The following is a 13,851-nucleotide window of genomic DNA, read 5'->3' on the forward strand; positions in this document are numbered from 1 at the left end:
GCAATAATTGAAAGCATATATTTTTTTTTTCTCATGTTCAACGTTATGATAGGAATTATTAAAAAATGCTTTAACAAAAACTGTCAAACGTGAATCCGAAACTCGAGACGCTCTCTGTGAAGAAGCAATAGAAAAAGCGAAGTCTCTTTGGGGATATTGATATAGCAAAACGTGAAAGGAGACGCCGCAAAATCGGCTAGAGATATTGGTATTTCCGCAGAATGTGAAATTTTTCGCGTCGTGAAAAGTGTTTCCGATTGTCTCCAAAAAAAAAAAAAATACGTACAAGACTTACACGAAATACCGCTTATTCAAAACTTTCTGCTTATGGTGGAACAGCTAATCTGTTGAATAAATAACTCAGATATTCAATAATGCAAAAATGGTCTTTATTAGTCTACTTTGAAAGTACAGTAACACTTAACTTCACAACCAACAGCGTGCTTAAATCAAACTGATTGCTCATGCCGCAGCTGGTGCTCCTTTTATACTCTTCGGTTTCCTCGTTGGCATATTTCTAGGAGTTTCTTCTTCTAGAATTTACTAGTTCTCTGAAGATTGCATACTTTTGTGAGTATCTCAGAAATATGCACGAGTATATGTGAGAACAACTTGGCTGATGATTGCTTACTTCAGACAAATTTCCTGATCTAAACGATTAAATTACCTTAATTTTATATTTGGATTTCTCTTAGAAGTTGGAAATTTGCTAAACAGGGACAATAACGACAACACTGCAAGGATTTGGGTGAATTTTATAATACTGTAACGAATTTAAGGAAATTCCGCTTATTCCACACTTTCTGCTAACGTTCGAATCGCTAAACTGTTGAATAAATAACTCCGATATTCAATAATGCAAAAATGGTCTTTATTAGTCTACTTTGAAAGTACAGTAACACTTAACTTCAAAACCCATAGCGTGCTTAAATCAAACTGATTGCTCATGCCGCAGCTGGTGCTGCTTTTATACTCTTCTATTTCCTCGTTGGCATATTTCTAGGCGTTTCTCCTTCTAGAATTTACTAGTTCGCTAAAGATTGCATACCTTTGTGAGTATCTCAAAAATATGCATGTGTATGTGTGAGAACTACTTTGCTGATGGTTGCATACTTTTGTGAGTATCTCTCCGCTGCTGTATGTACATATGTGTAGACATAATGATTGATTTGTTTATGTAGATACAAGTGACTGCTTAGTATCGGCTTAGAGATGATAGTAGCCCTAGGTGTTGCTAATATTCGTCACAATACAGATTTCGATGGAACAGAACTTTTTATCGAAATATGTGTCTGCAAAATATTACTTCGCAGTAGAAATGAAATTGAACCTAAAACTCCGTTAGAATTACTTACTTTTATAATCTCGTATGAAGAAGATGTTTTTCCAAATTTTACTATCTCAGTATTACTAATGTATATTATTATTAATGTATTATAATAATATTATTATTAAATATGTATTTGAGTCTGTTTATAGATGATATCTGCAGCCCATGATAAAAATATAGGAAGGTAAAACCGTTCTCTCTTCTCGGCGGCCGTAATGATTTTTTGATTTTAAAAAAAACGTTTAAAATCTCTCTCAAAAACTTTGTGGAAATGCCAACCTAAAGGATATAAAAAAAAATTTTAGTATATTTGACTTTGCAAATGCCCGATAAAAAATAAAAATAAATCGAAAGTTTGGTATGAATTTTTTTTAGTTCGGTTAGTTTTGATGACATGGCGGCGTCGTCCATGTATGGTTCTTATTTTTGTTGTACAAATTCCTCGCCTGGGTTAGTAGGCTAGAACACCCAAGAAATTTTAAATAAATTCCTCTAACGGAGGTCCAAGGAATCGAGCAGTTTCAATATGGTTTTAGCAAAAAAATTTGCTATTACAGATTTTTGTTCCACATTACAGACGAATACATGATGTGTGCTATACACCAGGCTGTGGCCATACATAGAGTTCGAAGTTGGGGCAGATTAACGCGCATATCCTTCAGAAGTGTGCATTCTTCTTCGGCGATATCTGGAAAGGCGGGAGCCTGAGTTTGTAAGAAATCACAGACTCTGCGTTCGTGTTGCTCTGTATCATACTACACCAGATCTCGTCATAGGGCTTATGCAGACGTCTTTTTATCCACCTTGGCGGTGAAACTACATCAATCAATTGTCTTTTGGGATGCCCCTGAGCTCAGTCGTCTTAAGAAGATGTTCCGTGGCAGTTCTAAGTGGAAAATTTGGCAGCCCTGCAACTTTCTTCGATGTAGCGATTTGAGGATTTTAATGCATCCTTGTGCATTATAGGCAATGTCGGATACATTTGTATTGAAGCAGAGACTATGTTCGAACGTCACAACTAAAAGTTGCTGGGGTTTCCACAGTAGTAACGTTGTGCCATCGAAGTGGCTGTCCAGTTGTTGTGTTATGCGCAAGTCCACGTCGTGAACAATATGGCCGTATGTACATTAAATCAGAGTCAAGTCCTGTGATGTGAAAAATTTGAAGAGACAAGGGATATAAATGTTTGTTTGCAGTAAAGTTTTCTTTTGTTGATTCCAATCTGCATTCGCAGAGCCATGAAGCTGCCGGTCAAACTAAATTCCTCCTCTATGCCTTCAACCCGCCGGAGAACGAAGCTTCCTCCGTTGTTGTCCTTCAGCAACCAGGGAAATGTTTCCTATATTTCAGGATGAGGGTGGCAGAGGTATGATGACTTTCCCACCGTTATGATGGCTTTCACATCAACGATTAAGAATTCGGGGGTTCTAATAAAAAATTTTGATCTTAACGTAAAAATATTTAAAAAATATTTTACGACTTCATTGTTTTATTAATTTTTGAACATATAAATTTATATTGTTTTGGTAATATAGGGGGGAGGGGACATCCAAAAAAAAATTATCCCCGTGCGCAAGAAAACCTCACTACGCCACTACCAAGGGTTTTATTAAACACAATGTTTTGTCAAGATCTATGAGCTACAGACAAAACAGACAGGATTCCTGACCATCTCTATTTCTAGGAAATCGGCTTGTAAGATACTGGATGAGTTTTGAAGACAGATGGGAAGTGCGACTTTAAGCATATCTAAAAATTTCCAGCATCAGCTTTACAGTCCATTTTGTGTAAAGTAGATGACGCCTTTCATAGCTTCTACGTCGACTGACTATTACGTTATAGAGAGGAACTTGAAATTAAATTACTAGTAAAAGTTAAAAGTCGACCGGAACAGATGTCATTAACGCATCCACACCAGGGTGTCTGCTTTTAATACTATTGCGCAGTTTATCAATGATTACACTTAAGGCATATGTTGGTCACGGTAACGATATATAGGCTCCTGTTATACCTGCATAAACTGCCCGGTGCATTTTGGGCAGGCCACCATTTTTTTTGTAATACATTGAAAGAGTAAATTCTTAATACACAAACCGCATTGTTGAGCCTCGGTGATACATTCTGTAGCTGCGAGTATTTCCTACGACAGGACTCCCTTCTTATTTTGGTGGGCTACCTACTTAAAAATTTCTTCCACTGCCCATGCATTTTACGCATCTGGGATCGCGTTTTGCATTATTTTGGTACGGAAGCAGGTTACGCTTCCCAAGGCAGTCGGTTCTATGTACCGGAGCGACTCGGGATTTTTCCCGACCAAGGACTGTCATTTCAGTGTGACCCCATTTAATTTGTTTCGTCCCTCCCACAAATTGTCATCCTCCCAGCAGCTCCTTGCAGCAGGACTGCTACATATTCTCTTACTCCGGGAAGGTATCGAACCCAATCCGGGTCCGTCTCCTGACCCCGGTCATGAGAAATGGTTTTGCTGCATTTGCCAGAAAAGAATCTTTTTAGGACGGTCGTACTCTGTTCAGTGTGTCTCGTGCAAGGGATGGTTGCATCGGACAGGTTGTTCTGGGCTTGATCCCAAAACCCGACGTCCACGTAACTTTTATAAATCTTTTGTGGCTCCTTGCTGCTCACGCCCAAGGGCGTCCCGTAGTCTACGCCTAAGCGTATCCCCACTACCTTCCAGCAGCTTCGCTGCTCAGCAAGCCACAACAAGTACCCGCTGCTGCTCGCGCCCCACGCCGCCAACAACTCAAACAGCTGATACCACTCATAACTACTACCTTCGTAGTAGAGCTGGTTGCAATGCTGAGCATCAGCCCCTGCCCCCGTCTTCTTCTCCCCACCTATTTTCTGGCAGCAATCGTGCAGGTCAGGGAAACAGACTCTTAGTCCCTGCCTCCGTTTGCACCGTCTGCCAGCACAGAATATATAGGTTTGCGACATCCGCTCAATGCAGCTCCTGCCTTGGGTGGTGCCACTTTCCTAGATGTTCTGGTCTCCGCGACGGCAACCCCCCGACGGGTTTCATCGCGCCATGTTGCCAGGTCACAAACCCAAATCATCCGGGTACCCCAATGCTTGCCCAAGGGCGCCCAGTCCCAAGGCCACAACAGCAATTGCGTCCTGGCCTTCCACAACCTAGGCGTAGTCACCACTCAGTTACCCCTAGAGTGGCGGCGTCACCCCTCATGCACTTCAGAATTCTGCAGTTCAACTGTAATGGACTAACTGGGAAGATTACGGAGATAGTCGATTTCATGAAGCGGCACAACATCCGCATTGCTGCGATTCAAGAGACTAAACTCACAGCAAGATCTGCATTGCAGACCTGCTCTGGTTATAATGTCCACAGGAAAGACCGCGAGAGCGGAAATGGAGGCGCCCTCGCGTTTATTATACACCACTCTGTGCAATATCATATATTTGATCCTGGCATCGACCGCAGTGACAATGTCTTAGAACGTCAAGGCCTATCTGTCCGGTCAGGCGATGCAAATCTAGAAATCATCAACATCTACATCCCTCCTGTCACCTGTTGCCCCAGTGGATACCGCCCTAATATCGAGGCCTTACTCACTGGCAACAATCGCATTATCTTAGGCGATTTCAATGCCCATCACGACCTATGGCATTCAAACTTGCGGGCGGACAGTATGGGTGAGATGTTGGCGGATCAAATAGACGAAACGACGTTCTGCACAATAAACGGAGACGCCCCCACACGTATGGTAGGAAGCTGTCATAGCTCGCCAGATATCTCAATCGTGAGCGCAGAACTCGTAAACTGCGTCAACTGGCAGCCGATGGTAACATTGGCATCCGACCACCTGCCCATACTTATTTCGTTCGAGCGTACCGCCGACTTCATCGTCACCGAAAAACGCACTTTCATAAACTTCAAAAAAGGAAAGTGGGAAGAATATAAATCTGCAACAGACAGCAGCTTTGCTGCCCTCCCTATCCCGACTGATGCCCGCCAAGGGGAGCGTGCCTTCCGTAAGGTCATTGAATCCGCCTCGGCACATTTCATTCCCGCCGGGAGAATTCCCGAAATCCGGCCCCACTTCCCGGCGGAGGCCGCGAGCTTAGCGAGGGAACGCGACCTTATAAGACAGCTTGATCCAGCGACCCCCAAATAAGGGATATAAACCAACGCATCAGATTGCTTGTGGACGAACACAAGCGGGCGAAATGGGAAGAGCACCTAAGAGGTTGTAACCTCTCTACCGGTGTAGGTAAACTTTGGTCCACCGTAAAGTCCCTATCGAATCCGACTAAGCACAAAGACAAAGTTTCCATCGCCTTTGACGATAAGGTGCTGTCGGATGCGAAAAAATGCGCGAGCGCTTTCTGCCGACAATATATAATGCATCCTACGGTCGACAAAGATAGACGGAGAGCCAATAGACACGCACATAAACACAAACTCAGCGCGTCACCAATTACCATCACCGCTAGAGAGGTTGAGGACGCCATTGGTCGCGCTAAACCATCCAAAGCAGTGGGCCCAGACGGCATAGCCATGCCGATGCTTAAAAACCTAGGGAAAGAGGGTTTCAAATATTTAGCGCATGTCTTCAACCTGTCTCTTTCCACCTTTGCCATACCCGAGAAATGGAAAATGGCCAAGGTGGTCCCGCTACTAAAGCCTGGGAAACCAGCTAACGTAGGTGAGTCATATCGTCCGATATCTCTCCTATCGCCAGTGGCAAAGACGCTTGAAGCCATTTTGCTCCCTTATTTCCAAGCACATTTGCAGCTAGCCCCTCATCAGCATGGCTTCAGAAAACTCCATAGCACTACCTCCGCGCTAAATGTCATTAGCACCCAGATAAATTGCGGTTTGAATCAATATCCCCACCATCGAACAGTACTCGTAGCGTTAGACCTATCAAAAGCCTTTGATACGGTCAACCATGGCTCGTTACTGCAAGACCTGGAAGGGTCCACCCTTCCCCCATGTCTTAAAAGGTGGACTGCAAATTATCTGGGTGGTCGGCAGGCATCGGTGCAATTCAGAAACGAAACATCAAAACAAAGGAGAATTAAACAAGGGGTGCCACAGGGTGGTGTCCTATCCCCGCTTTTGTTTAATTTCTACATATCTAAGCTACATTCACCACCGGAAGGAGTCACAATCGTTTCCTACGCCGATGACTGCACAATAATGGCCACAGGCCCAGGCCCAAAGATCGATGAGCTATGCAATAAAATAAACGGCTATCTCCCTGATCTCTCCAGTTTTTTCGCCTCGCGAAACCTGGCATTGTCACCGACTAAATCTTCCGCGACCTTATTTACAACATGGACGCCCCAAATGTCGACCATATTGAACATCCACGCCGTAATAAAATCCTCAAATCCCTTGCTGGCAGTACCTGGGGAAAAGATAAAGAAACGCTCTTGACCACATACAAAGCAATTAGCCAGCCGATTACGTGCTACGCGTCACCCATATGGTCGCCAAGCCTAAAAACCACCCACTGGAAGAAACTACAGGCCTGCCAAAATACTGCTCTCAGAATCGCCGCGGGCTGTCTTATTATGTCCCCAGAACACCGTCTGCATAATGAGGCGAGAATACTCCCCATCAGGGAGAGAAATGAGATGCTGACCAAACAGTTTCTGTTGAATACCTAGAAACCTGGGCATCCCAACAGACATCTGATTGACGAACCAGCACCGCCTAGGGGCCTAAGGAGTCATCTCCGTAAGCATTTTGAGGAAATACGGCACCTGAGAACCCAGCCGTATGAAGCGGAAAAACACAAGCAGGTCCTTGGTGAACTCCATAGACAGGCGTCGGACCTTTATGTCGGGAATTGCCCGGTGAATCCAGTACTTGAAGAAAAATATCCAGAACTCGCAGAAGAGGAACGCATACTCCCCAGGGAAACGCGTGTCACTCTTGCTCAACTTCGTTCTGGATACTGTAACAGGTTAAACTCTTACCTTTCCAGAATCAACCCCGACATACAAAATGTATGCCCTGCTTGCAATATGTCCCCACATGACACCAACCATCTCTTTAATTGTAATGTGGAACCAACGCCTCTAACACCCCTTTCCTTATGGTCCACCCCTGTTGAAACGGCAAGTTTCCTTGGACTCCCGTTAGAGGATATTGATGACAATTTGTGATCGGTCGCGGCTATTAGGTGGGGCGAGCATTGCTACAACAACAACAACAACAACGTGAGCCCTTTGGTCACTCCCACGTCATTGTGCTAAGTATCCATCTTTCCGTATCGCGAAAAATCATTCCTAACGAATCTGCTGACCATATCCCGTCTGCAACTTCCGAAGGTCATCTTATGGATGGAACTGCCTGAGGATGGAACGCCTAGTGTTACTTTCACCCTTCTCCATTGCTGTTTGAGGTGATCGCATTCAAAAAAGGTGGGGCATACGTTGCCTATCAGCCCACTATATAGGAAGTTCGGGTTTTAACCTAGCCCATTCTGTGGAGATATTGCCGAAAGCAGCCGTGACTATTTGAAAACTGTGGCCGCTTCAGCCATGGTTCCAGCTAGAATCAGTATCCTGGCCTACTTGCCTGCAGCACTGCAGCTCCATTGCCGGTATATTATTTTCGCGCCTGCACGGTAACAACATCTCTACTTACTTTTCCTTGGAGGTGATACATTGATTTCTTCTTCTTACCGCGAAGATGTATCAGTATGATTACCGTAATGAAAACGACTGCATCTTCGGGAACGATAAAACAAGACGTTTGTTGCGCTCCTCTGCGCTTGACCGAGGTTATAGCTGCTCGGTAATTCAGGAATTTTATTTCATCCGTCCAAATTTCTGCACAGTAGAGAAGTATAGAATCTGAAGCGGAAGCAAGCAGCTTCCTTATAAATGGCCTTGGCCCGTCTATGTTTGTCATTAAACGACTTGGGAGCCTTATAGTTTTTTCATTTTTCTCGCAGGATCCTTGAAAGTATTCTAAGAAGTTAAGCTTGCTGCCTAGCCCCACCCCATGGTATTTTGTGAAGCTGCGTTTTGTACCTGCTGTTACGTGTCTTCGTTAGGGTTCTTTTTATACTGCTCATTACTTCGTTTAAGATAAGCTGTGCTAGCTGGCAATTCCATCCCACAGATAAATTGTCTGCAAACGCGACACGAAAAGTGCTTTCAGCTATGTGTAAGCGAAAAAAGCGGTCATACGAAGCAATGCAGAGTTTGGAACCTAACACCAAACTACGTGCTGGTTCGTCCCTTTTCACCAGCTTTCTCTGGCCTTAATTTCGTTTGTTTCGTGATCCAGTTATCGCCTAGGTAGTTCCTTAATATGGCAAGTAAAAAGGGTTACCTTGAAAGAGCATTTAAGCGCATCGGAAATATCGTCCCACCTGTTGAAGTTGAAGGCTTTTTTCACATCCAGCGCGACCAGTAAAGCAATCTATCTTGCTTAATGGCACGCCGTTTCGGCTTTTAGTACAGCATTTGTAACCCCAGCTATGGAGTTTGCTTTATTATGGAGTTGCCCTTGCGGAAGCCATAATATCGATGGGACAGAACTCCTGTGTCATTTGCCTATCGGATCAGGACGAGGTGCGCTACCTTCTACCCTATTGGAAAGATCCTGACTTCAAGGCATTTGTTATACCTATCCAGTAGCAAGTCGGGGCTACTTTTATCAGCCAGTCTTATGGTTCGTATCCCATCTGGCTGGTATCCCATCCATTCCTGGCGCTTTATTGGGCTTCCTATTATGTGTAGCTGTTTTAAGCTCTCCTACACTGAACGGTTATACGTCGTGGTCTTCGTAAGCGACATGGTCGTCCTCTCTGTTTAATCGGTTGAAGAACAGAGCATCTACTACATTTCGTATCTTACCCTCATCCACCGTTTGTTCGATGTGCGGAATTTCCTGCTTCTTTTATATTTTATACCCTTGTCCTCAAGGATCTCGTTCCATTTCTTTGCATAGCTTTTTCTAGCAATTATTTTGCTTTACCTTAGAGCGGCACCAAGAGCTGGCCACGGTACTTTGGCTTCGTACGCTGTTATTATTTCTATGGTCACATGTAAAGTCATTTTTGTGTGCTTTAAGGATACAGTTTCTGCTAACTGTTATCCTGTAAGAGTGGTATGAAATGTATGCCTTTACATATTCGTTTAGGTATTCACATTTCGATTCAAACTCTTATTTATGTTTTTATTTTTTCCCATAGGTTTATTTGTGTGCCGGGTATACTATTTTTCATGTGCCAGTGCCGGTACTTGTATGTCTCAAGCTTAAACAGCTATCGAAGCAGCTAGAAGAAACTAACTGCCACCTAAGTTACTACTCTACAATAGGCAGCCAGTAACCAACGCTAAAGTGGCGGCAATGACATTGAATGGCAATCGAAGCGGCTAACTGAAAGCATTAGCAGAGCAAATGACAGCTATGTGGCAGCTGTGGCAAGTCTCACTGAGGCCTGCCGCAAAGTTTGCACCAACCTTCAACAATAACAAAAACTATGCAAGCAACTTCACGGTGGCAATATAATACAGATTGAACGCGGAACATTGTTAGCGGAAAGTGTGTGTGCCGCAAGTGCCACTGCCCTTTTGTGCCACTACCTAATAATTGTGTAAACATTAGTTGCAATGTGTGCAAAATAAATAAAAACTACTTCAGTAGTTTAATAGCAGAAGCTAAGGTGCGAAATGTTTAGAAAGAACTTAAAAAAGAGCTAAAAAAAAAAAAATCGGAAAAGAATTTGTAAGGAAATGGAAGCAAATGCGTAGTGATACTTCAGTGCCACGAAAAGCGATTTGTTGACACTCTAAGACCAGCAAACCATCAACACATTTTTTTTTTCTCCAACTACTTGCCACTTTGGCGGCGTAGCAAGAATGCGCCACTTGATTGCGCTGAACGGTTGTGTGTGCCAATGGATGTGAGTCACTTATGAGCAAACTGTGGCGTTGCCAATTGATGTACCACCATTGGCGGCATTTTCGCTTTTATGCGCATTTATTTACAATTTATTGTAGATTCTTAAAGTATACACACATACATACATACGTGTATAACCATTGCAAATATTGGTTTCGTTAAAGTACATATGTATATAAGGGTAAAGCATTGATTTACTTCAGTCAGCATTAGTTTTCTGTATTCACACTCATATCGAAAACAAATATGCACTAGTAAGCAGTGATGATAATCATGGTACATTTGTACTTTTTTTGATACATTTCGCTTCCCGAAAGTACATTGGTATTACATTGACATATTTGGTACATTTTTATAAAATACAGCACTACACCTCAAGTCATTTGCAAAGCAGCTCTGAATGTACAAACAATTTTAAATTTTTCGAAGAAAATAACAGTTAAGTTGTTTTGTCGCCCAGCAGAATTTGCCATTAAAATTATGGATCATTTAAATATGCTTATGGAAAATAGCATAACTGATTCTAAAATTGTGAACAAATTTTGCATCAATAGAATTAAAGCACAGAAAAAAATAGCTGAAATAACAGACCAGGAAATTATAAATCCATAATTCCATTTCGCTAGAAGAATGATTACTCTCTAATAATAGATGAAACGACTGATATATGTATGTATATCAAAAAATTTGGCAGTTTCGATTCGAATTTTTGATAAAAAATGCATTGATAGATTTTTAGATTTTATATATTTGACCGATAGTAACACGGATGGTATTTTTAATACCATTATTAAATCTTTGAAAGACCATTCAATACCACTTGAAAAAGTTATTGGTTTCACTGCCGACAATTCCGCGGTTATGACGGGAGCAAAAAGCGGAATGCAAACAAGTTGTTCCAAATCTGCTTGTTAATGGATGTGTTTGTCACATTTTAAATTTAGCTTCAATTGCCGCTTGTGATGTATTTCCCAACAAAATGGATAAATTTTTAAAAGACGTAAACTATCATTTCTTTAACAGCCCTCTTAGGAGGGCAGACTTTCAGAGTTTTAAAGAACGTTGCGGTACAGAAATGCATGTTATGCTAAAGTACGCCTCCACAAGGTGGCTTTCTAGACAAGCAGTCATAGATAGAATCCTTGAGCATTGGGATGACCTCAAGTATTATTTTAATCTTTACGTATTTGAAAATAAAAGCACTAATCAAAATATTAATCTTATATCTGAAAAATTTCAAAGTCCTATTTATAAAGTATACTTTACATTTCTTTCTTATATTTTAAATGAAATAAATAATGTGAATATAGGACATTTAATTATTGCCAAATTAAAAATTTTATAAAAAAATCTTATTTAGACTCCAGTCCTATTTGGATATTAAATATTGATTCAGACGAAAATCACTTAACCTCAGATGAGGCATTTAAAGAACTCAAAGAAGAAGAACTGTTAACGTAGTAATTGAAACATGAGTTATTAGTATAGATGTAGGCTACAACTTGTCGACTTTTATACTTAGATCTAAATCTTTTGTACCTAAAATGTTGTTATGAAATGTTTTTGCATTGAATGCAGCTGTTATTTTTTTTTTGTAAATATTAATTTTATGTTCCTTACTGGTACTCAATAAAGAAATGTTTTTATATATGTACATAATTGTAACCTTCAATCGATAAACTTCTTTTATTATTTTTACAGGAAAAGTATTTCTTCATAAATCATATTTCCTTGTTATACTACCTTTAATTTGTGTTAGAAAGTTTCCTGACTAAAAATAGTTTTTGGATAAAGAAGCAGAATAAAGCTCTAGTTTTGTTCAAATTCACATCCGAAAACTTTTGGTACATTTTTGGATAATTTGGCACATTTTTTTCCTCGTTTGGTACAAAATGAAAAAATCCATTTATCATCCCTGCTAGTAAGTACTTGGAAAGAGGAAGTAAGGAGAAGGAGCCACAGAGAAAGAGAAAGATGGATATGCAGAGAGAGGGTGAATAGTGTAAGATTATTAGTGTCAAGTACAGTCAGAGATAGCGGAAGATGTGGAATAAGCCGACTATTTCGTTGTACACAACGAGGCCTGAATATTTAGACCTACTGCATATTATCGTTCGACTAGCCGGAGTGTGGGAGGTCCTTCCTGACAGACAACGACAATGGTAATGTAGTTTTCGTTGATTTGCTTACTACAATAGACCTATTGGGACTAAGAAAAAAGCGATAGGTTATTGGTATTTCAATATGATAGGAAGCCTTTCTAAAGTTTAATAAAGGATATGGGCTAATGAAAAAAATGTATACGCCAACTTTGAACTAAAACCACTTATTTTAGTTATGTTTGAGTGCTTATTCTCCTCTCGATATCAATATCACTTACTGTTATTTATTAGAAGAAAAGTTTCTTTAAGGCTTTATTTCCATTATCTCAACTTTACAATTCATTTTCATGGACCACATTTTTACGAATTAATATTGTACGAGGGCAATTCGAAACAAAGCGTTTTAATAGTACAAACGGTTAACATTGAGAACCCATTTTACTATATGTAGTACATCAACAAGCAGCCAATAACAACTATCACAAAGCAATGCAGGTGGATAGCATGTGGTAACAGCAACAAGACAATTAACACATGATAGCACCTTCCATCTAACGTGCGGTCTTGAAGGCGGGGGTGTCCACTGAGAGAGCCAGCAGCATTAACGTGAGTCCTCGCACTGTAGGTCTCCATCCCGTCTAACACTGCATCTGCCGCGGGCTAATACCTTTAGAGAAGAGACCGCTATACCAATTAAATCCAAACCTGATTCTACTATAACTACGTCACCATCAAGGATACCATTCCAGCGCCCAGTTGTTGCCATCTTCCATTCGCTAATGCAGCCATTTTGCTCCCAAATCAAATTGACATCTGTTAACTGTGTTGTTTCTTTTCGAATTTTCGAAAAATATTAGTAGTAGAAATAGGAAGCAATCAGTTTACAAATACCCGATAAGTGCTTAACTGCATAATTCCTTAGAACATTTATTTTATACAAACACATTCCGGGGTTTCCCTCGGTTCATTTTCCTACATGGTTATTTTCCCTTATGTTGTCACCATAGCTCTCAACTGAGTATGTAATGTTCGGTTACACCCGAACTTAACCTTCCTTACTTGTTTTATGATTAATTTATTATCTATGCCATGATCTATTAGAGTGGCTGAACATAGGTTTTGTGAAAAGTACGAACACCAAGGAATCGTACACTTTCGTAAACCTATGAACATACGAAACTTAAACCAATTAAAAATTCATCGTTCAACGTCAAAACCTCGACTATTAAATCGATCCACGTAATGGAGGTGCCATAACGAAATGTACTCATTGGGCATATTAACTTATTCAGGTAAGTCAACAACAGGAGTCTACTGGTAATACGCGTCCGAAAATATCGAGAGAGGTGACCTCGACAAAAATAATCCTAGGGCGGAAAAGTAACATTGTATCTCTGTACGAAGATATTTTCAGTTGAATTTGGCAATTTTCATGTGGTTGTTGTAATGTTTTTGTGCACTGAAAAAGATTTTGTGTACAAAGGGTTTTGCACGTATTTAATTTTGATCCC

This window comes from Eurosta solidaginis, chromosome 5, assembly GCF_040869045.1.
Source record: "Eurosta solidaginis isolate ZX-2024a chromosome 5, ASM4086904v1, whole genome shotgun sequence".
Taxonomy (NCBI): domain Eukaryota; kingdom Metazoa; phylum Arthropoda; class Insecta; order Diptera; family Tephritidae; genus Eurosta; species Eurosta solidaginis.